The 23,614-nt window shown below is 53.0% G+C and overlaps 1 protein-coding gene across 7 annotated transcripts in view; it reads right to left on the bottom strand.

Moving 5' to 3' along the window:
* The window catches only part of KAZN (kazrin, periplakin interacting protein), a 1,292,076-nt gene that overhangs the window by 192,530 nt on the left and 1,075,932 nt on the right, over positions 1–23,614 (bottom strand). The window contains exon 1 of one of the 7 annotated variants that reach the window (XM_037729889.1): positions 4,789–5,217. The exons of the other annotated variants lie outside the window; for them this stretch is intronic. The gene's annotated coding sequence lies outside the window, so the exon portion shown is untranslated. Of the gene's footprint in view, positions 1–4,788; positions 5,218–23,614 lie in introns of those variants that run through there. 7 annotated transcript variants of the gene reach the window in all.

Here is a 23,614-nt window from a genome sequence, read left to right as displayed (position 1 = left end):
AAAAAACCCAAGAACCCTAGGGGATGGCCTCATTTTACAAAAGATTTTACAAAAGAAACTGAGACATGGAGAGACATGGGTTAAACATAGGAATTTTGCTGTTGCTTGTAACCACTGAGTTATTCCCCTTCTCCTGCGGGTACAGCTTCCAGATCAGGACGCCCTGCAGGTGGACAAAAGCCCGGTGCACCCTTCCTTTCAGGGCCTGTGGCTGGGCAAAGAGCCCTGGAACCCTCTTTGGAGAGTTACCCCCATTTCCATCCTTTCCCTGGTCTGGGAGGCCTGAGGTCACAGAACCTTAGCCTCTTTGTTCAGCTGACTCAACATCTGCGTGGGGCTGGGAGTCCCGGATGAGCCCAGCCCAGGGCTGCCGCCACAGCCACACTGACTCTCAGCCACGGACCCCTCCAAAGGCTCCTCAAAGCTCTGTATGGGACCAGCGCTGCCGCAGGGAGACAGCTCACAGCCTCCCAAGTTACCAGTTTGCCCGTGGTGTGAGAAGTCTGGCAGTGGTAGCCTGGAAAGTGCCAGCCTGAAGGCCATGCCTCTGTTGACCATCCTGAGCCTTTAGGGCGAGGTAAGCCCAGCCTTGGGGTCACTCCCTCTGCGGGGCTGACCCTCCCAGGCCCCCCCTGGCCTCCCTTCTCCTGCCTGGTCCCGGCATGGGGAGTTGGAAACAGCCCCATCTTCTTGAACCACCTCTGTCCCTATTTACCAGACTGACCCTCCCATCCGTCTCCCCATCCCCCTGTCCCCTGTCCATCCCTGGTGGCAGGTAGGCAGGCAAGAGCGGGAGCCTGGCTGGGTGGAGATTTCCATGTCCTCTGGGCCTGTGTCATATGATCCTGTCACTCAGCAAGGGGTGACGGGAAGCAGTCCAGAAATCCCCAAATAGGAGAAGACTCTCAAATAACACCCACCCATCCCTCCAGTGTCTCTTCCAAGGCGCTCCCAGGCCCGGAGAACCACTTGGTAATTCTTCCTACAGGTGGGTGTGGGCAGCACGGGGACTCAGGTGACACTGCCTTTGTCCTTTTCTCATATTGCATAGTGATTGTTTTTTCCGTTAGGTGGTGTTGAAACCGTCTTCCCCGCAGAGGCTCTTCTGGTGAAGCCACTGGCCTGTAAATGCACCTTTAGCCAGACCCTCCTCAGACCTCTGAGTGCCAAGCAGATCCTCTTCTACCACCTTACTGCCCAGAGTTCCCATGGGGGGCTGCGCCCACCCAGCTCCACACCCCAGAAACCCAATCCTCTCCTGCATGGCTTCACTCACCCCTCACCAAACACAGGCTGGGCGGCAACCATGTCACTGCCCTGGAGGGGTGACAGGCACAGCCTCAGAGCAGAGTTGTCCTTAGGAAGCCACGGAATCGCGAACCTCCAGCCCCACTGAACCTGAGGATTGACACTGCAGAAAGCGGCCCTCTGGGGTCTGCCGGAGGTTTGGGTGCCACCTTCATGGCAGAGGCTGCAAAATTACTCGGCAGGTGCTTCTGGCACCAGAAGGAATGTAAACCTCCCAAAACACCATCTGGCTGGGGGTGGGAGAGGCAGGTACTTGCCTGGGTGGCTGGGTCCCTGCCTGGCAGTGGCAGCAAAGACAGCTCAATCCCAAAGTCCATGGCCAGGCCTCCTTGATGACTGAAGAGTCTGCTCCTGCCTACTTGGGAATTTGCTTGGGTAGGAGGGATGGGGAAATGCTGGCCTCTGCTCAGCTGCCTCCTCCAGCCCTCAGTGAGCTCCTTCCTTCCCTCCCTTCCCTCCCTCCTTTCCTTCCTTCCCTCCTTTCTCTCCTCCCCCTCCCTTCCCTCCTCCCTCCCTCCCTCCCCACTTCACTTTCCTTCCCTCCCTCCTCCTCTTTCTTTCTCTTTCTTTTCTTTCTCTCTTTCCCTCCCACCCTTTTTTTTTAAAATTAGTATGTATTAACTATGGTTTTTAATAAAGGAATGTGTTTTTCTTCCCTTTAATCCCAATTCAGCTGCTTCATGTAAAACCACAGACAAATAACTTCTTTTTAATTTTTTGAGTCAGAGTCTCACTCTGTTGCCCAGGCTGGAGTGCAGTGGTGTGATCTCTGCTCACTGCAACCTCCCCTCCCAGGTTCAAGCGATTATCCTGACTCAGCCTCCCGAGTACCTAGGATTGCAGGCATGCGCTACGATGCCCGGCTAATTTTTGCATTTTTAGTAGAGATGGCATTTCGCCATGTTGGCCAGGCTGGTCTTGAACTCATGGTCTCAAGTGATCCACTCACTTCAGACCCTCAGAGTGCTGGGATGACAGGTGTGAGCCACCATCCCTGGCCTAATGAGCAAATTTTCCTCTGAGGATTAGAAGCAGCGAGTTGGGGCCAGTTTATCCAAGTCAGGTGGGCTGATGGGGGCTTCCTGGACCATCCTCTCAGTACAAGGAAGGCTCTCAGTACAGCCACCAAGCTGAGCCTCCACGCCACCGCTTCCTCTGAGAGGCCGCCTCATCCAGCCTTTTCTTTCCAAGTTTCTCCATTATCTCCCTCCCTGGACCGGGCAGCAGACATTTCTGTCTGGCTGACATCTATGCCCCTTCTTTTCAACAAGGTGCCTCCATTTCCCTTTGGGGAGCCCCCACTGTCAACGCCTGTGGTTCAGGGATGAAAATATGACCCAGTCCGGCCAATGAGGTCACTGAATCACTCTGACCACTGTGACTGGTTCACGAGAAGGCACATGACCCAAGTCAGTCCAATCAGAGGGAGATCTCCGGACCAGGTTCCAGGTGCTCTCTTTACCAAGGGCTCAGGCTGTGAGGATGGAGCCTGGAGTTGCTGGCAGCTGTCTTGCCACTGGGAGGGGAGGAGCCAATGAGACTAGGACAGGATCTGGATAATACCCGAATACCTGAGTCCTGGATCACACCACACATGAAGCCAGAATCTACCCCTGAATGTTTCAGTTACATAAGCCAATACATTCCCTTTTTCACTGAAGCCAGTTTGACTTGCATTTTTTAATCCCTTGTACTTGAAAAAGAATCCTGATACACTGTTTTTGTCAGAGACAGTTTTCTGGGCACTTAGCGTCCCTACAAACTGGAAGACGACCTGCTGTGTGTTAGACACTAGAAGCTCTTATTCTTTCTTCAGAGACTGGATGAGCAAAAATGGACAAGGGAATTTAGTTCTTCTAAGCAATGGGCACTTATCACTTTAGACTTCAATTCTAGCTTCTCTTTGACCCCAGTGACCAGTTCCCCTGGATTGAAACCCTGGACGGCACAAACCTTTCAAGTTTTGCCTCAAAGCCATTTCCAGGCTCTTCCTGCCCAAATCAGTCTTTCTCCTCTTCCCCCATCTGGAGGGGTCTTTTCACCAACCCCACAGCCACTGGGGCTCACCTGAGGATTCCAGCTCAAGTGTGGGTGTTCACTACATGCCTGGCACTGAGCCTCAGCCCATCACCAAGCCACCTCCCGGGTTCAAGTGATTCTCTCGACATCCCGATGGGAGAAGTGCTAGCATTCTCTCCATTTTGCAGAGGCAGCAATGGAGGCTTGAACAGCAGGGCTCTTTGTTCACGGTCACAGAGCTGGGCCAGGTGGCACACCTGGATTCCAGCCCCGGCTGGTCTGATTCCAAAGCTCATGTTCCTGACCACTGGATAGGCTCCCAGCCCTCAACCCCATGCTGTGCCTACGTTGCAAACTAAATGCCAGGACAAGCAGTCTCACAGGTGGGCACAGGGCTGAAATTGGGCCTTGGGTCTTTGAGCTTCAGATGGAAAAACTGGCCAGGTCCCCCTGTCTTGGCTCTTGCAACCATCTCCTCCCCTCCCCAAGGCCAGGCTCCTGAAGGGAGGCACCCGGGGAGGGACAGCAAGCCCCAGGTGGCATCGCCTGCTTCCCTCCACGCCCTCACCGTGCAGGACTTTCCACCCATCCTCATCCATCCTCCCTCTTCCCCACCCTCCAGGGAAAAAAATTTACCAACACCCCAAGAGGAGAAACAAAGACGGCCCCGCATTAATTACACCCACCACCTCACGACGCCATCCACACCTGAGCCCAAAGCTCACTGCAGATCCGGAGGAAGCAACTTGACCAAGGCCTTGCCATGGCAGGGGACAGCCCAGCCCTGCTTTCTTTCCCACCCTGAGGGTGACTCAGCAGCACAACACCCTGCGTCTGTTTCCTTCTCCACCCATTCCCAGAATCCACAGAAAGATGGAAGCTGCTGCTTGTCCCACGTGCCACAGAGCAGGTTCTCCCGTGTCTAGCTTCGGGTGGGAGAGCTAACTTTCTCAGCAGACTAGGGGAAAAGAATAGGCATTGCTATTCCCATGTTAGAGATAACCAGAACGAGGCCTAGAAGAATGTGTCTGAAATCCACAACCTAAACATTGCAGCCACTGGCTACCACGAGCTGGAAGCCAAACTGGATCACGCTGGGGCTTGAACATGCTAAACCAGTGTCAGATTTCAACTCAGGGGTTAAATGCAGCAGAATGTGTAAGGCATGCCGACGACCCCTGCAGATGTAAACAATTATGTCAAGAAGAGAAGCAGGTGAGCAGGGCTCCGAGGAAGGCTCTCCTAGATGTCCCCATCACACAAGGCTGGGGAGCCTGCAATTCCCAGATCGCCACAGTGAACAGACACGAGCTTTCCGAAGAATTTCGACCAAGTCCAGACTGGGGTCTGAGCAAATGGCAAACCTGGGGGACTCACTGCCTCCCGTACAGCTTCTGAAGGTGCTCGCCTACTGGGCGTGTCCTGCGATCCCATCACCTCTACGTCCCTCTGCTTCCTCACCTGTAAAATCGCCACAATGAGAGTGAAGAGCAGTGGCTCTGGAACTGGATGGCCCAGATCAAATCCTGGCTCTGTCCTTGGGTAGCTGTTTGGCCCTGGGAGGTCACCTCCCTGTCCTGTATGGAGAATGAAGATCACCATAGTATATCCACCCCCAGGGCTGCTGTGCCAAGGCCTGAGGACAGATAAAAAGCCCCGGGAAGGGGCCTGGCCCCCATGGTCCCTCTGTCAACACTGGCTGACAGCTGCTGACGCCGTCAGAGAGCGTGCCTGGCTCCGTGGAGGCGACAGGAAAGGAGAGCATGCCTTGGGCTCAGCCTGCCCAAGTCTTCCGGGCCGGAGCGGACACTAGACCCTCGGTGGGAGGCTCGGGAGGCTGCGGGGTGGCTCACAAATCCATATAACTCACTCACGATTACTCTCCAGCCTGACTGAGCAGCTGCTCCAGGAAGAAATAAAATATGCTTTGCATACTTTAAATGTTTGGCTTATGAAAACTGGCAGGGCTGCCTTTCTAAATTGTTTAGCAATAAAGTCACTAACGAGCAGCGTTCGAGGCTCTCCCCACTGGAGCCGGAGCCTGAGCTGGGCGGGGAGCCGGCGGGGGTGGGGGCGGGGAGGGAGGACAGACTGGCCGCCAGTGCGGCCACTGAGGCTTCCAGAAGGCGCCATCTGAGATTTTTCAGAGGGGCACGGGGATCACTTCCTGGTGTCCCAATGTGAAATTGGATCCTCCCTCTGGAAGCCAAGCCCAAGTGAGTGGGGGCTGGGGGGGGTGGAGGGGGGGCCCTTCCGGCCTGGGACGTTTTCCCACACTCCAGGGCGTCCCTGTTTCCAGCCAATTGAGTTAATTGAAAAATTACCTTGGGCTGAGAAAAAGCAGGCCCAGGGCCACGGGGGCCTGGCTCACAGGAGACCCAAGTCAGCCTCCAGCACTGGACTTCCACGACCTGCCGCTGCGCGCACACATACCCGCAACCTCCCGGAGACCTCAGCGGTGGCTTTAGTGCCGCTTGACAGATGGGGAAACTAAGGCAAAAGGGCTAAGAGGCCTGCCCAAGAGCACACAGCTGGGGAGCCGTGGGCCCTGAGCGCCGTGCGGCCCGGTGCTGCGCCCCAGGTTGCTGTTCTGTGATGTGTGGCAGGGCCACTGCAACCCCAAAACCCAACGAATGTAGCTCGGAAGGAAGCCCAGGATGCAGACCAGCTGGTGGGCCGGCAAGAGGCCTCCCGCCCTGTCCAGAACAGGATGGGGCCTCCATCTGCAGAAGGCCTTGCGGCGGGCTGATATTGCTGATATTGATAAAGTGTGAATGAAGCGCTTTTCCCCCTCTTCCAAATGCTCGCGTCTCTGTTTATCATCCCAACTCCCTGGGAATATGACAGTGGTGGGTTTTATTGTCCTAAATAAAGGCCAGCCCACCCCAAGGCCCCAGGAACAGCACCATGACTCAGCCAGGTCACACAGGAGTCTGGGGTGCCGGGAGGCCCAAGCCCAGTTCCCCACCTGACTCCTGCCCCTGGCCCATCTCCCAGTCCCAGACACCAAGCAGACCACACTGGAGACTGCCTCTCCAGAGCCGTACATTCCTGTCTCCCTAGGACTCCTGCCTACTCGAAGGCCAGAGAGGCCTGCCATTCCAGAGTAGTTCATCCCATCTCCAGGGACCTCTGTGGGCATGGCTTCTGAACGCAAGCAGGACACCAACGGGGACACCACGACTCTGTCTCCCCTGCCCCATCAGGCCACAATCTTCAGGACTAGAAATGAACAAAGAGGATTAGAAAAACACCCTTACTTCACTGAGCGTTTCAGCAGTGTCTTCTATGAACCAAACGTACAATTAAGACACAGAAAAATGTGAGTTGCTCTTTTTTTTTAGGAGAGGGAGCTGGGAGCGGAATAGTCAGACAAACTCAAGTCCCCGAGTTATCTTTATGTCTGAAGACAGAACTTCCCCACAGGAAAACTTGACCCTGACACAGACGCTGCATATCCAGCATTTGTGTGTTTTTTTGTTTGTTTTTGTTTTGAGACAGAGTCTCGCTCTGTCGCCCGGGCTGGAGTGCCGTGGTGAGATCTCAGCTCACTGCAACCTCTGCGTCCCAGGTTTAAGTGATTCTCCTGCCTCAGTCTCCCAAGTAGCTGGGATTACAGGTGCATACCACCACGCCCAGCTAATTTTTTTTGTATTTTTAGTAAAGATGGGGTTTCATCATGTTCGTCAGGCTAGTCTCGAACTCCCAACCTCAGTTCATCTGCCCACCTGAGCCTCCCAAAGTGCTGGGATTACAGGTGTGAGCCACCGCGCCCGGCCCAACTTTTGGTTTTGACACTCACTGAGCCTGAGAGGCAGTGCCATCTAAACAGCTAGAAACACATCTTCAAGCAAGGCATGCAGGCATCCCAGCCACTTACTAACCAAGTGGTCTCCAGCAAGTCACCTCACCTCTCTGTGGCTCAGTTCTGTCATCTGTAAAATGGGAGTAAGGGTGGCTCTCTTACAAGGTTGTTGTAAGGATTAATCGAGAGTCTATACATAAAAGAACAGTGCTGGGCACACGGAAAGTACTACATACACATTTCCCCTCCTCCTCCCTCAAGAGCCACACTGCCTTCTCGTTGTGAAACCAGCCCTTCCCAGGAAGCAGTGTCCTGGTTCCCCAGGGACTTATGGAATCTCTTGATGTAAACCCTCAGGTAGAACCTTCTTTGCTGAGAGGTCTCTGGGGTAGGGTCTCTGGCAGCTGGGCGTTGATTGCTGAGGAAGGGACCATGCGATCCTAATCTGGAGGCTTGGGTGCTATTCTGCTGCTGTCCCCTCTAGCTTTCTCTGGTTTATGGACCGAAAAAGGTAGCGATGGAACTGTAATTCCCGCTCTGAGTGCCCTCTGACTTCCTACAGAGCATTTCCCCCGTCGGTCTGGCTAGCTCCGCTAACAATTCACAAAGGTCAAATGCTGTTTCCATTCTGCAGGCTGCCTCTAGGGAGAGCAGAGGAGAAAACTATTCGAAAAATGTAAATTAAAAAAAAAAAAAAAAACCAAGGCTCTCCTCCCCCACCACACACACACAGACACACACACACACACACACACACACGCATACGCAGCTCACATCCAGTTCCACAGAACACAAGACCACAACAAGCCAGAAGATAGAAGGGCAATGCCGGATTTTCACCCGTGGTGACCAGCTCCAGGCTTGTCTCTCTTAGAGGATTACAGAAGACCCTGCCAACCCAGACAAGGAAATCTTTTACCCAGGGAAGCATCCTTCCGGGTCCTCCTGGAGCACCCTCCTGGCAGGAGCCAGGCATTATGAGCTGCAGCAGCTGGTGCACCCCTGAACTGCGCTCTAAGCCCAAGAAGTGCCCATCGAGCTGAGCTGGTACCAGGCACAAAAGCCTCCTTCCGACAAGCTGGAGCCCCCCTTGGACCACACTCTCCTGGCCAGAGGTGCTTTCATGACAAAACCTGTTTTTCCTTGAAGCCACCCCCTCCCCTCATCTCCCAGGAGAAAATGGTACCCACTAGAGGAGAGTGGGTTCTGGGTTCTGCTGCTGCAGAATCAAAGTGCACAGCTTGAATAAAGAACAGAAGAGTGTGCAGAAACACTGAGGTTAACACTTGGAGCAGGTCAGAAGCGTTTCTTTCATCTCCATGTTTTATTCACATGAGTTGGCCTTCTCCCGCCCTACTCTCTTGAGCGGAACTTCTACTAGATTTTTCCTTTTTCCTCCCCCCACTCCATAAACCTCAAACCATAAATATCCCTGGAACATCTGGGGACCTCCTCCCTGACACACCTGCAATAATTCCGTGATCACTTGTGGCTGCTTGAGGAGGAGAGGGGACAAATATGTGTCCCCTGGGCGTACAGGGCTGGCAGGGGTGGGAGGTGTAAGACAAAGCCAGCCACATAAACACCACAGCTTGTGATGCTTCAACACTGCCTCCACGCTTGGGTAAAGCCGCAGAAAATAAACCAATTGAAGAAATAAAAGTCTTCATTGGGAGCAGGTGTTTGCATTGTAACGCAACCTGGGACATGAACAAGCCCTGTATCGTGTGGGCTTGTTGCCATGTCTCTCTGGAATTGCAAGTGGATCACCCATCAGGCCATGAGGTCACCCCACCTCCAGCGGTAGACGGCCCATAGCTGCAGATATCCCAGGAATGCAACAAAATACCAAAGCAAGGTTCTAATTACTCTCTAGTAGCCATGCCAGGGACAATGAAGCCCAAACTCAGGAAGCCAGACAAGAGGACAGCAGCTCTCTGATCCTTCTTTGGTGAGCAGACGGCATGGACTTTAGCAAAGACCATGGGCAGAAGCAAAGAGTTTTCAACTGCGATCCTTTCAGCATTCATGAAAATTAACTCAGGATAACTTTGGTGCCCAGGAAATCTTCCCTGCTCCTGATTTCCGGAGAAAGCTATACATCTCCTTCTAAATGAGCATCTTCTCTGCACATTCCCCCGCAAAGAGCTAATTTTGGGGAAGTGTGGTAAAAAAACCAGAACCCCCCGCCTCTCCCAATCCAACCCACCAACCCTGGCTGCCCTGGTCTGGAAGGTAGGCTGCTGGTTCAGGTTAAAAATTCCCCGAAGAGAAATTCAATCTCCTTTATTCAACAGTCGGCAGATAATGTATTATTCCATCTTCGCCCTCCTCTTTTTGTAATCTGTCTGCTGAGGGCACATGTTCTCAGGACCAAGAGGTGAGTACTGTTTATTTGGCCATGGACACTACTCACGGACCCTAAAAGGAATATATGAACTTGCCACTGCATGCCTTTGGGTTCCTTCTGACCTGAGGGCATGGGCGTGGGGATGCAGGGCAGGCTACAGAAAGGGGAATGAAGCTGAGTATGGTGGCTCATGCCTGTAATCCCAGACTTTGGGAGGCCAGGACAGGTGGATCACCTGAGGTCAGGAGTTTGAGACCAGCCTGGCCAACATATAGTGATACTCCGTCTCTACTCAAAGATAGAAAAATTAGCTGGACGTGGTGGTGCACACCTGTAGTCCCAGCTACTTGGGAAGCTGAGGCAGGAAAATCGCTTGAAAACCGGAGGTGGAGGTTGCAGTGAGATGAGACTGCACCTCTGCACTCTAGCCTGAGTGACAGAGCAAGACTGCCTCTCTCCAAAAAAAAAAATGTGGGGGCGAGGGAGATGACATCTGTCTGGCCATTTCCACTTGCCTGGCCTGGCCCAGGCTACTGAGCTAGCCTCATCCACCCTCCACAGCCATTTCCACCTGCCCCTCTCCCTGCCTGGGTCCAGAGGGGCTGCCGGATGTCTTTGAGCTCCTGCTGTGTCCTCTTAAACAAACATCAAGAGAGCCAGGAACACATAGCTCAGCCTGGGGAACATTCTTCCCTAGGACGTGCAAGAGAAGGTACAGGCTCCAGCAGTTCTTCCTCCACCCTCACAAAGGGCTCCCAGTGGGGGACGAGAGATCTAAGGTTGGTTCAGCCGAGAGGATCAAGGCAAGACCTTCTGTGCTCCCAACCACCCAACCCACCTCCTCTGCCCTGGCTGGGAGGAAAACTGACCGGAGAAACGAAGCTGGCCCCCGTGCCACCGTGCCTGTCTTCTTACAACAGGGGGGTTATCACGTCGAGGAGAAGGACTCGGCATGTATGATCCTCAAATGCTGGACACAGGCCAATGGGTGGATGCCACTATGAGATCAATTTTTGGCTCAACATAAAAGTGAGTGAATGCTTAAAATGAATCAAACATTGTAGGGGTTGCCTGGAGAGGAAGTGAGTTTCCAATCCCTGAAGGTATTCAAACTCAAGAGGAACAACTGCACTAGACATTGTGAGTCAATTTGTCTTCCTTGCCCTTAGTTTCCCCCACTACAGCTACTTTCCCACGGCCCCTGGGAGGACGCAGCTCTCTGTATCAAGTACCCCGCCCACTCTTACAGAGGCAGCTGATTGGACCAGGGTGGTCACCTGATCCATGGTCTGCTAAACTACTGGTTAGGCAGGGACCAATCAGTTCTGTCTCCCAGGCATTTAAGCACTTCAGGGGTGCAGAGGGAGGCAGGCCCCTCCCCAAGGGATGATCAGGCTGGGGCAGGCTGTGTCACTGCCTTTGGAACCTGGCACTCCTGAGGCTGAGCCCTAGGACTTCCCTAGATCAACCCTGGCCCCCTGTAACTTGGGCTCATGTGATAGTTCCCCTTCCCTTCCACCTCCAGTGGAGGTGCTCAGGGTCTCTCTGTCCAGCCTGGCAGGGACCTCTGTTATCACTGCTCAGCACAGCACCTGGACCCTGAGCCTGTGCAGTGGACAACAATGCTCAAAGCTGTCACTGTCATGGCTCTCCATATCCCAACAAGCAGAGGAGATGGCCCGAGAACACACGCCCTCAAATACACATACTCCAGCCTATGCAGAGGTACCTCCCATACTGCCGATGCGGACTACACGCTTAATAAACATCACTGGCTGGGTGAGAGTCTCACACCTGTAATCCCAGCACTTTCGGAGGCTGAGGTGGAAGGATCACTTGAGACCAGGAGTTCGAGACCAGCCTGGGCAACACAGTGAGACCCTGTCTCTATAAAAGAAAAGTTTTAAAAAATTAGCCAGACATGGTGGTGTGTGCCTGTAGTCCTAGCTACTCAGGAGGCTGAGGCGGGAGGATGACTTGGGCCCAGGAGTTTGAAGCTGAAGTGAGCAATGATACTGCCATGGCATTCCAGCCTGGGCGACAAGACCCTGTGTCTAAAGGAATAAATAGGCTGGATGCAGTGGCTCACCTCTGTAACCCTAGCACTTTGGGAGGCCATGGCGGGTGGATCATCTGAGGTCAGGTGTTGAAGACCAGCCTGGCCAACATGGTGAAATCCTGTCTTTACTAAAAGTATAAAAATTAGCCTGGCGTGGTGGTGGTGGACGCCTATAATCTCAACTACTCAATAGGCTGAGGCAGGAGAATTGCTTGAACCTGGGAGGTGGTGGTTGCAGGGAGCCAAGATCACACCGCTGCACTCCAGCCTGGGCAACAGAGTGAGACTCTATCTCAAAAAACAGAAAAGAAAAACAAACAAAAAATGAATAAATAGATAAACATCACTATCTCCAATCCACTGTACTGCACGCAGTATTTAAGCTGGCTTATGAATAAGGCAGCAGCTCCACGTTCCTACTGTGTGGGCCCTGCAGGGTGGCTACAATCATTCCCATTTTACAAGATATGGAAACTGAGGCTCAAAGAGATTAAGCAGCTTGCCCAAGAGTCTCCAGTGTGAGCTTCTCACAATGCATGAGATTCTGACTGACTGTCGCCAAGAGAGCAAAGCCCAGGCGGATGCTAACCCAAAATTTGCCCCCAGCAATCTGGATCCTGCCCCAGGGCATGGCGCCCTAGGGACCACTGGGCTCTGGGCCTGTCTGACTTGCCATCTGTCTGGTGAGTCTCATATCACTCCAGCACCCACTTTTTTTTTAAGAGGTGGAGTTCTGCTCTTATTGCCCAGGCTGGCATGATCTCCGTTGACTGCAACCTTCACCTCCTGGGTTCAAGCGATTCTCCTGCCTACTGAGTAGCTGGGATTACAGGTGCCCGCTGCCACCATGCCCGGCTAATTTTGTAGTTTTAGTAGAGATGGGGTTTCGCCATTTTGGCCAGACTGGTCTCGAACTCCTGATCTCAGGTGATCTGCCCACCTCGGCCTCTGAAAGTGCTGGGATTACAGGCATGAGCCACTGCATCCAGTCCATTTTGAACTAATACAAGTGATCTTAATCTCCATAAAACCCCTACTAGATAGGGCTTGCAGCCCCAATTTACAGATGGGGATATTGGGGCTCAGAGGGGTTAAAAAGCTTGCTCAGGGTCCCCACTGTTGGCACAATTTGCACCCAGGCAGTCGGGCTCTCATTGCCCTAAGCACTTGCTACCTGGACTTCAACGTCCCCATGTTCAGAGCCCTGTGTCTGTGTACCTGTCCTCGCTCAGGGAGGGGAGCCAGTTCTCCTACACAGGCTGATACGCCTGAAACACCACCCAGCACAGAGTAAAGCCAAGGTGCCCTTTTGCTAAATTCCTAACTTCCGGGGCTGTGTGCTCCAGCTCTGCTATGAGAAGGTAGCACCGGCCTGCCTGCTGGGTATGGATTCAAGTCACCTCTAAAGGGGATCAATCAGTGCCTTCCAAGGAGGTGGCCAAGCTCCAGGCACAGCCTGGAAAATCAGACTCCCACTGGGAAGGCTGAGAGGAGCCAGATGCTGTCTGGAGCACCCAAAGCACCAGCTGCTGTCGCGGACCTCAGTGTGCTCAGCTCTATCAGGGATATGCCAGGAAAGTGGTGAAGGGGACATCGCAGCAAGCGCTCATGCAGGCCCTGGAGGGCGCAGGCACACTGGGGAGGGAAGGAGAGGGTGTTCAGTCAACCCACCCAGGCCCCATACTCAGGAGGCTGACAGATCCAGGGGTCCTCCTACAAGCCGACCTGGGACTTTGTGTGATCAAAGAAGGATAGGAGGGCAGAGGTGGAGGGGACGTGATTATTTACAGCCGGGAGATGGTGAACAGAACCTAAGAGGTGGCAACGGATTCGCTAGTCCTTGAAGACGGAGGGGGAAGGGAAAGACAGGAAAGAACACACAACTCATAAAAGAGAAAACTGACCTCTTCCGCAAGGAACTAGAAAGGGATCTGGCCCAAAGTAGGTGCTCTGAGGAAACCTGCAAGTAATTAACCAGCAGGGTCTATGATGAAGGCTCTCCTCTGGTCCCATAACACCCAGCAAGGGGTGCAGATACACGGGACTCAGACACACGCGGCTCAGACACACGGGGTGCAGATACACGGGGCACAGACACACGGGGCTCAGACACACGGGGCTCAGACACACGGGGCTCAGACACACGGGGCACAGATGCACGCTTGCTGAGGTGCCATCTTCACCTTCTGCAGGGCCACTCTCTGCCACGCTGTGATCTGGGTGACATTTGCAGATGGCACTGCAAGAATGACGCCCAGAGGGGCTGCAATGAGCAAGAAAGGCTCCCAGAAAGGTTGGAGGCCCAGGACAGGGAGGGATGGGAACTAGCAAGGCGAAGGGTAGGGATGAGCCAGGGTGGTTCGTGGGTCAGAGAGACCCTGAGCTCCTCCCTTGGAGGCAGAAGGGGGACCGTCACGTTTGCGGATCCTCACACAAAACCGAGTACAAAGCAGGTGCTGGATGTCTGCCGTGTGGGTGAACAAGGAGGCCTGTCGCATCTGGGGAGAAGGTGAGGGAGGGTATCTTTCTGGTTTCAGTTGGGCGTTCTAGACAGAACAAACCTCTTCCAGAATGTAAGTGCCATGAGAGCAAGGTCTGTCCTGCTCAGCCGTCGGTGCCAGGCGCTCAGCTGGGCCCTGGTGAGTACTTATGGGATGAGTGATGAAGTGAGCAAACGGACAAATGTGACATGATAAAGAGCTGGTCGGCTGGAATCTGAGCTGCAAAGGTCATCAATTGATGCCTGCTGTCATGAAGGAGCTGGGAGTGACAGCCGGGCAGGAGGGATCAAAGTGATGTGGAAATCTAAAGCGGGAGGCAGGTAGGCGAGGCCTTAGCTGCTGGGAGGGTTGCAGGGATCCCTTTTTTTTTTTTTTTCTGAGATGGAGTCTTGCTCTGTCGCCCAGGCTGGAGTGCAGTGGCGTGATCTCGGCTCACTGCAACCTCCGCCTCCGGGGTTCAAGCGTTTCTCCTGCCTCAGCCTCCCGAGTAGCTGGGACTACAGGCATGTGCCAGCACGTCTGAATAATTTTTTGTATTTTTAGTAGAGACAGCGTTTCACCGTGTGAGCCAGGATGGTCTTGATCTCTTGACCTTGTGATCTACCTGCCTCAGCCTACCGAAGTACTGAGATTACAGGTGTGAACCACCGCACCTGGCTGGGATCCCTTTCTATATGGCAAAAGCAGCCAAGTGTGGCTGGCACAGTGGAGCAGAGCACCAGTGATCAACCAGCCCAGTTTGCCTGAGACCAAGGCATATCCCATGGTGTGGGACGTTCAGGGGCGAACCAGTAAAGTCCTGGGAAAAATAGGACAAGCTGGTGGCCCAGGTACAGGTCTGTCCTCACCAGCATCCTATAGCTACCAACCGATGGTACCAACCGCATCTCTGAGGCGCCCCAGTGTGAGTGAAGCACTTCCACCTGCACGGGCTCTTGTAAAGCACAAATCTACGCGCTAGGCCAGGCTGACACTATGATTTCACTTCACCAAACAGGGACACAGGTCCACAGGGTGAGTGACCTGTACAAGGTCCCACAGCAGGTCAGCTGCAAAGCCAGGGCTGATGTTCTGCCCTTCACCTCCCCTGCCTTTCTACACACTGGGGACATGTGACATGGAAAAGTACTGTCTGCTGAGCACAGCTGTGGGCTGGGCGGACATCATCCAGGCGTTCCCCAGGGGCAGGTGGGCTTGGAGGCTCCAGGGAAATGGGCCCATCTGGCCCTCTGCTCTTCGGAAATTCTGGCACTGGGGGAGCAGGCGGCCACCACCTGGGGTGTTGGGAGAAGATGGGGGCGGGGGTACTACAGGCTGCTGCTCCGCTTGCCCCACTAACAGCACCATTAGGGCTGTCCCCTGGGTAAGGCCAGGATCTCTAAAGGCCCTTGTGAAAGGCAGACAGACCATCTAGTGACACATCCATTAGGCTCTAGACATAGAAGGGCCAACCAGCCCTTGGCAGCTGGGGAGGGAGCAGGCCAGGGTACCAGGAGAAGAGGAAAGGGGAGGGGAGAGAGAGGGAAAGAGGAAAAATTAGAAGTTGAAGGTTTCTAGAGCAGTCTTGCTCAGTGGCTGCTTTCAAACTATAGTTTCATCAACATTGCCTTGGGGGGCTTGTTAAGACCCCGAGTTTCTGATTCTTTGGGTCTGGAGTGGACAGAGAATTTGCATATCTGCTATGTCCTCGGGCGCTGTAGATGTTGCTGGTCCTGGCAACACACCTGGAGAATCGCTGGCCCAGCTCATGGGATTCTGGGGGATGTGGATGGGGGAAAAGGCACAAAGGACAGAGTTGGGCCCCTGATGCTGGGAAGACCCACAGAAGTAAAGACGGCAGGTGTTGGAGCCTCAGTCCTCAAAATGCAGTGTGAGCTGGCATCATCTGGGGGTGGGGGTGGGGTCTGTTTAAAATGCAGATTATTGAGCACATTCCCAGATTTTTTTTTTTTTTTTTTTTGAGACAGGGTCTCGCTCTGTTGCCAAGGCTGGAGTACAGTGACGTGATCTTGGGTCACTGCAACCTTCATTGCCCAGGTTCAAGCCATCCTCCCACCTTAGCCTCCAGAGCAGCTGGGATTACAGGTGCATGCCACTATGCCTGGCTAATTTTTGTATTTTTAGTAGAGATGAGGTTTCGCCATGTTGGTCAGGCTGGTCTTGAACTCCTGACCTCAAATGATCCACCCGGCTCAGCCTCCCAAAGTGCTGGGATTGCAGGTGTGAGCCACGCTGTGCCCGGCCCCCAGATGTTTTTGATTGTTTGGGTGGGTATGGGGTCCAGGAAACAACAAGCCCCTGAGTGACTCTAAGGATGGTGGTTCGGGGGCCACACAGAGAAGCATGGCAGCCCTAGGTGAGCACGGTGGAAAAACACACATCTCAGGCTTCCAAAGCTGAGACAGGCCTCAGAAATCCTCATCAGCCTCATTCCCTGACTCAAGGCCAGCTCCGGCATGGGAGCCACTAGCCACATGTGGCCTTTTACAGTTAAGTAAAATGTAAATCTCAGTTCTTCAGTCGTACCAGCTACAGTTAAGCCCAGGGGCTTCCATCCTGGGCAATGCAGATACAAACCGCTTCCAGCTTTGCGGAAAGTTCTAACAGACAGCAGTGGCTCAGAGGGATCACGCTGTGTCAGCCTCCATTTCCCCATCTATAAAATGGAGTTCTGGGGCTGGGTGCGGTGGCTCACGCCTGTAATCCCAGCACTTTGGGAGGCTGAGGCGGGCAGATCACAAGGTCAAGAGATCAAGACCATCCTGGCCCACAGGGTGAAACCTCATCTCTGCTAAAAATATAAAAATTACCGGGCATGACGGTGGACACCTGTAGTCCCAGCTACTCTGGAAGCTGAGGCAGGAGAATAGCTTGAACCCAGGAAGTGGAGGTTGTAGTGAGGCAAGATGGCACCATTGCACTCTAGCCTGGAGACAGAAGGAGACTCTGTCTCAAAAAATAAATAAATAAATAAAATGGAGCTCCTCAGAGGTCATTCGAGGGTGCCAGAAAGAGGAAAGATGCCACCCAGGGTAGACATGTCCACCCCACGCCTGCAGGAGCATTGTACCCTGGTGGGAGGGAGAAGGCAGCCCAGCCTGGCAGGGGAGGCATCTGTGACTGCCCCAGAACCCAACGGGTGGCCTGTATCCCTGCAGAGGGAACACCAGGGATGCAGGTTTGCCCCTTGGTCAGCTGTGAGCACACCCAACATGGCCTCAAAGGAGCACAGGAAGGCTGGGGGCTGGCAGTGAGGAAATGCAAGCCCAGCAACTCCTCCCCCCATGGCTGGGGAGGTTTAAGGGAATGCCACAGAGGCCAGAGGCGCTGGAAGAAGGGCTACTCCAGATCAGCGATGATCCTCAGCCTGGGTCAGAGGTTTGAAGGTGTCGGGCAGGAGGGAATGGTCATGGTATGAAGGAGGCTGCAGAGCCACAGGCGCCGCCGGCCCAGCCTCCCCACCCTTCTTTGAAACGAGAGATGGAGGTGGCAACGGGAGGCCAGGATGGGAAGCTGAGTATTTAGATGGATGCTGGCCAGAAGCAGCCCCCCAGTGACCACTCTGGTACCCTGGTGGGGCACACCCAGTCCCTGCCTGATGCCTCCAGTGCTGGGGAACCCACTGCCTCCTGGGGCAGACTACCCTGTTGCTGAACAGAAAATCTCTCTGGCACTGAAGGAAGGGTTATCTCTCTGCAGCGTCTAAGCAGCAGGTGCCCTTCTGTTCAAAACCCCAGGGCAAGGAGTGGTCCTGGGGTTTAGCACTCACAACTATGCTATGAAAAAAGAGGGCCCGGTGCAGTGGCTCACGTCTGTAATCCCAGCATTTTGGGAGGCCGAGGCGGGCAGATCACCTGAGGTCAAGAGTTCGAGACCAGCCTGGCCAACATGGTGAAACCCTGTTTCTACTAAAAATACAAAAAATTAGCCGGATGCGGTGGCGCATGCCTGTAATCCCAGCTACTCGGGCAGCTGAGGCAGGAGATTTGCTTGAACTGGGGAAGCGAAGGTTGCAGTGAGCAGAGATTGCACCATTGCACTCCAGCCTGGGCAGCAGAGCACGACTCCATGTCAAAAAATAAATAAATGTTTAAAAAGCACAGAATCCCTGGAAACCATCATTCTCAGCAAACTGACACAAGAACAGAAAATCAAACATGGCATGTTCTCACTCATAGGTGGCTGTTGAACAATGAGAACGCATGGACACAGGGAGGGGAGCATCACACACTGGGGTCTGTCGAGGGGGAAATAGGGAAGGGATAGTGGGGGGTGGGGAGTTGGGGAGAGAGAGCATGGGGAGAAATGCCAGATATAGGTGAAGGGGAGGAAGACAGCAAATCACACTGCCATGTGTGTACCTATACAACAATCTTACATGTTCTTCACATGTACCCCAAAACTTAAAATGCAATAAAAAAAAAAAAAAAAGCACAGAATCCTGCAACAACTATGTGATCTTACTTAGATGAAGTACCTGGAATAGGCCAATATACAGAGGTAGACATTAGCACAGTGGTTGCTGGGGCGGGAGAGGGATGGAGAGTTAGACTTGAATGGACACAGTTTCTGTTTCGGGTGATGAAAAAGTTTTGGAAGTGGATTGTGGTGATGGTCATCCAACACTGAATGTGCCTAATGCCACTGAACGGAATATCTAACAACGGTTAAAACGGTCAATGACATTTTACCACAATATAAAAAGTGCAATTAAAAAAAGTGCAGGGTTCTGAACTGCACCCTGGAGTCAATTTCTGGGGTGAGAATCTGCATTTGAGCCCAGTGATATCAGGGCTCAGCTCCTTGTGGGTGGAAAACACGCATTTTCTTGGTGGAAAAACACATATCTCAGACTTCCCAAGCCTTGGAAACACTCATTAGCCTCATGCTCTGACTCAGGGTCAGCTCCAACATGGGAGCCACTAGCCACCTGTGGCCTTTTACAATTAAGTCAAACTTAAATCTCAGTTCTTCAGTCACACCAGCTGCATTTAAGCCCAGGGGCTACCACGCAGGGGAGGGCCACACGCAGAGTCTCCTTGCAATCTCCCAAGCCCCTTGGCTCTCCTCCCCAAAGGGCAGAGAGTAAATAGAAACTCCCCCACGTGGCTCTCCGCTGTCTGACTGACACGGGTAGAGATGCCAGAGGAAGCACAGACAAGAACTCAACTGGATGCTCGGCCACGTGAACGGCATCACGCAGACATTGAAAGGGAACCGGGGCGGGGCTGAGAGGGTGGGGGGCCCCGCTGGGAAGTATGGAGGAACAGGCCCCGCAGGTGGGTGAGTAACAGGACAAGAGTTTTGTCTCCTCTGCCTCCTAGCACCCCGCCCAGCACCTTGGCTCCTCTGTGGGGCTCAAGGAGCCAGGAATTCGGGATGAATGGGAAGCACAGGAGTGCTGGTGGGCAGCCTGGAGCCCGGAACAGCCGCCACCAAAGCCTCTGCCTGCTCTCTCGCTGCAGGACAGCCTTTCGAGTTCACAAGACTGAGAAATACATGTGCCTCTTTCTAGTAGATTCTGGGAACACATGTGTCCGGGTAGGGGTTGGCACAAAAAGGAAAAAAAGCGAGATTTAACTAAGATGTCCATCTAGGTGACTGGGTACTTCGGGCCACCTGTGGGAGTGAAAAGGCGCTAGTGTGCTCTGATCACCCCTGGGCTCCAGCCTGGGCAACACAGCGTAAACCACGGCCCGTGCCCTCCCGTAAACCACAGCCTGTGACCTCCTGGGTTTCTTTCTCTAAAATTAACCCAATCCCAGGAAAGCAAAGGGCAGAGGTTCTCAAAGTCTAATCTGTGGAATGTCAAAATTACACAGGGTACTTGATACAAATCCAGATTCCTGGCGGGGGAGAGGAACCTGAGAATCTATACATTAGCAAGCACCTCAGACCACTGCAATCCCCAAAGTCTGAGACCCGCCTTCAATGGGTCAGAGGAGGTTGGGGAAGGCGGTAAAGGGTGAAAACTTCCAGTGCTGCCAAGACATTCCCATGACTTGTCTTCTCTTTCTTTCCTTTTTTTTGAGGCAGAGTCTTGCTCTGTTGCCCGGGCTGGAGTGCAGTGGCGTGATCTTAGCTCACTGCAACCTCCACCTCCTTTCCTGGATTTAATCAATATTCCTGCCTCAGCCTTCTAAGTAGCTGGGACTACAGGTATGCACCACTATGCCTGGCTAATTTTTGTTTTTTTTTGTTTTAGTAGAGATGGGGTTTCACTATGTTGCCCTCGCTGGTCTTGAACTCCTGACCTCAAGTGCTCCGCCCGCTTCAGTCTCCCAAAGTGCTGGGATTACAGGTGTGAGCCACTGTGCCCAGCCTCTCATGCCTTTTCTAAAGTTTCATATCTGGCCCTGGAAGTCTCACTGTGTGACATCCTGGGGTATGATCCCTTCCCAGCCTCGGGCCTCAGTTTCCTCACCTTGTAGAGGGAGCAGGTTGACTCCAGCCCTACACAGACTTCCCTCTCAGGGCTCTGCATTCTAGGTTTCCAAACGGGTGCAAGGGGGGCCTCCCATCAGGAGCCAGCTTGCCTCTGACCTCTGGCTGGGGTGAAGGGGCAGGGGCAGAGTCTCTTGGAGACAGAGACTGGGGGCCACTCTGGGCCCCAGAGGCTCCCCTCCCAACTGGCTCTGGCTGATTGGAAGCCTGTGAGCCGAAGGTGCCAGGGAGAAAATCCCATGACACTCAGCATCTCAGCCCCTGCCCTGTGCCCTGGGAGCCTGGGGCATCGTTAGCTGACAAGGAAAACCTCAAGAGCAGTAGTCCCAGGAGGGCAGCACAGCAGCCTGGAACACAACTGGTGTACCCTCTCCCGGCCTCGGTGGTCTCCCTGTAAGAGGGGGAGAATGCCAGCTGGCTGGCAGGAATGGAGGGATCAACAGAAACGCATGGAACAAGGCGCGTGGTTACTGCTTGACCCTCAGTCAATGATCTTTCCACGCCAATGGGACCCGACTGAACAAAAATCCACCTTTTTCCCTGCCTGGGCACATATAACTTCAAAGTTACGAGCACGCTGGTGAGGCTGCACTGAGGGGAGGGAATAAGGCATCCAGGAAACAGCAGCTGCTGTTGTTGCTACTCTCCGATCCCCCAGGGAGCGCTTTCTGAAACTTCTGTACAATTAAAAGGTAGTGAATACAGTCCATGCCTGTGATGAAGTTACAGCCCGAACTAGCTGGGAGCCCGAGTCCGCCTCCAAATCCAAGAGGCAACAAAAGACGAGACCGTCTGCACCTGCAGTTTAGCCACCAGGTGCCAGGTGGAGGGTGTTTCCCAAAACAGTCCCCCTGTGGACTGAGGACTGACCCCACCCAGAGCCCAACAGCTCCCCGCTCCTTAGGCCAGGCTTAGTGTCACCCAGTTCAGGGCTGGGACGTCAGGCAGCACTCATGTGCCTGTTACACTATTCTGGCTGTGAATTTCCTCCAAATTGGGTGCAGCACGTGATGAGCTCATGCCATTTGATGAGAGTTCCAGAGAATCGCTACAATTTATGTCTTCTAATTGGCCTCTCTTGAAGGCATCCAAACAGCAGACAAGAGAAAGCCTGGAGTCCCCACCTTCACAGAGGCTGCCACAAGGGAGACAGAGATTGTCCTCGGGAACAGAAGGCAAGCCTGACCTTCCCTCTCCCTGAAAGGCACTCATCTAGCACCCACAACATAAGACTCACAGAGAATAAATCCATTAAAATAACTCCACGCCTGCACACCCCTTATAACCATGCCTGTCTCTCTGGAGTGTTTACAGCCCTTAGTGACTCACAGCAAACACGGGATCCCCAGGGCAATGGCTTCGGCCGGCTTTAATGACAGGTTAGGTGTGCTTATCTGCTGGGGCTCAAATCTGTCTACATGCAAATGTGCTGAGATTTCATTTTTGTCAGCTTGCCGTGTTATGGATGCGGGAGGCTAACTCCAGAGCCAGGGGTGCTGTTTTCCTCTTGAGATGATTAAAAAATGAACAAACTCTTTTTCCTCCAGAATGGCTGGAGGGTCCTGGCAAATCGTCCAGTTCATTCAACTGGAATATTACAAAGAACATAATGGTGCTTCCTGCCCATTATGGAGATTTCATGATGACTCAGAAGGCCAAATATGCAGCTAGCATCCCTTCGAGTCACCTGTCTGAGTAAATCCCAATACTTCAAACTTCAAAAATAAAAAGGAAATGTATTCTATATATTTTAAACACATACACGTCAAGTCCTTTGGAGTCTGCAGGAATAGGAATTCCCCCTCCTCCCTTACGGCATGGGTGGCATCAGACCCGGCAGGTAGAAACAATGCTAATCATACAGATTCCTGTCCGATTTCCAACAACTCTGATGTGGGTAATAAGATTCCCATTTTACAGAAGGGTCAACTGAGGCTCGGGACGTTAAATAACTTGCTTGGGGGCATATAGCTAGTAAGGAGCAGAGCTGACAAATTCAAACCAGTGTGTGTTTGATTCCAAAACCTGTGCCCTGTACCCACTATGGCATGCCACCAGCCTTGGCAGAAGGGTAAAGTTCAGTCCATCACACTGGACCACACACAGGGTGGACAGTGGAGGGTGCTGGATCACAGGTCGAGACTCCCCAGGGAAACAGGTCTAAGCCGTGGCTTTCACCCCGATTGTCCAGAAGAACCAAGCCCTCCACTGCCTGCATTCTGCCCTTGCCCTTAATTCCAAGCAGTGGAGATTTCATCTCATCCAGTCCCAGCAGAAGTCCTTTTCAGAATGGCTCACAGAGAGCTGACCTCCCGCCGAAATTGCTAACAGCAGAAAGATAGCAAATGCTTGAGTGGCTTAAAACCAAGAGTGCCAAGGACAGGACAAGCTTTTTTTTTTTTTTTTTTTTAAAAAAGGATAAAAGTGTAAAGGAAAAAGAGATCAGAAATAATGTGGGTCTACCTTCTTTACAGCAACATGAAGTCTTTCCACACTGCTCTGAGGTCTACAGTCTGGGATGATAAACTCCTGGCTGTGACACCCACTGGCTGTGTGGCCTTGGGCAATGACTGAACTTTCCTAAGGACCAGTTTCCCCATCTGTGGATGGGATTAGCAACTGCACCTCCCCACGGGGTTGCTTTGTCCATAAAGACAAAGCATCATGTTTGTTTCACACCATAACTGGTCCCCGGGAAGGAACAGCGCTGAGAACCAGTACACAAAGACTCGCAAGTGCCCGCCGCAGTCCCCTCAACCACGGGTTTCATTAAAGGGGAGGGGCAAGAAGAACACAAATGAACATCACAATACAATAATACAGATTTTTTAAAAGGTAGAGGATGTGGAGAGGCAGGGTAAGGCCACGTGGCTTTCTGAGCTCAGGGTAAAGAGAAATGCTAAATGGAGCAATGGGGTTAGAGTGCAAAGGCTTTAGTTACAGACCCATGGAGTGCCTTGTCTACAAAGATGCTAATTTCCCACCACCTTTTAAAATATGGCTTAGTTCCTTTAGCTCATCAACAACACCCTCTTGCATTTGAAACTCAGCACCCAAGCACCTCACTTCATTCTGGAACGTGCTGCCTCTGTCCACCCTACCTAAATACAAAGCAGCGCCTGCTCCCA

The sequence above is a fragment of the Cebus imitator genome, unplaced genomic scaffold (assembly GCF_001604975.1).
Source record: "Cebus imitator isolate Cc_AM_T3 unplaced genomic scaffold, Cebus_imitator-1.0 Scaffold15, whole genome shotgun sequence".
NCBI classification, from domain to species: Eukaryota; Metazoa; Chordata; class Mammalia; order Primates; family Cebidae; genus Cebus; species Cebus imitator.
The sequence above is the reverse complement of the archived record's forward strand: the minus strand, read 5'-3'. Positions and strand labels throughout refer to the sequence as shown.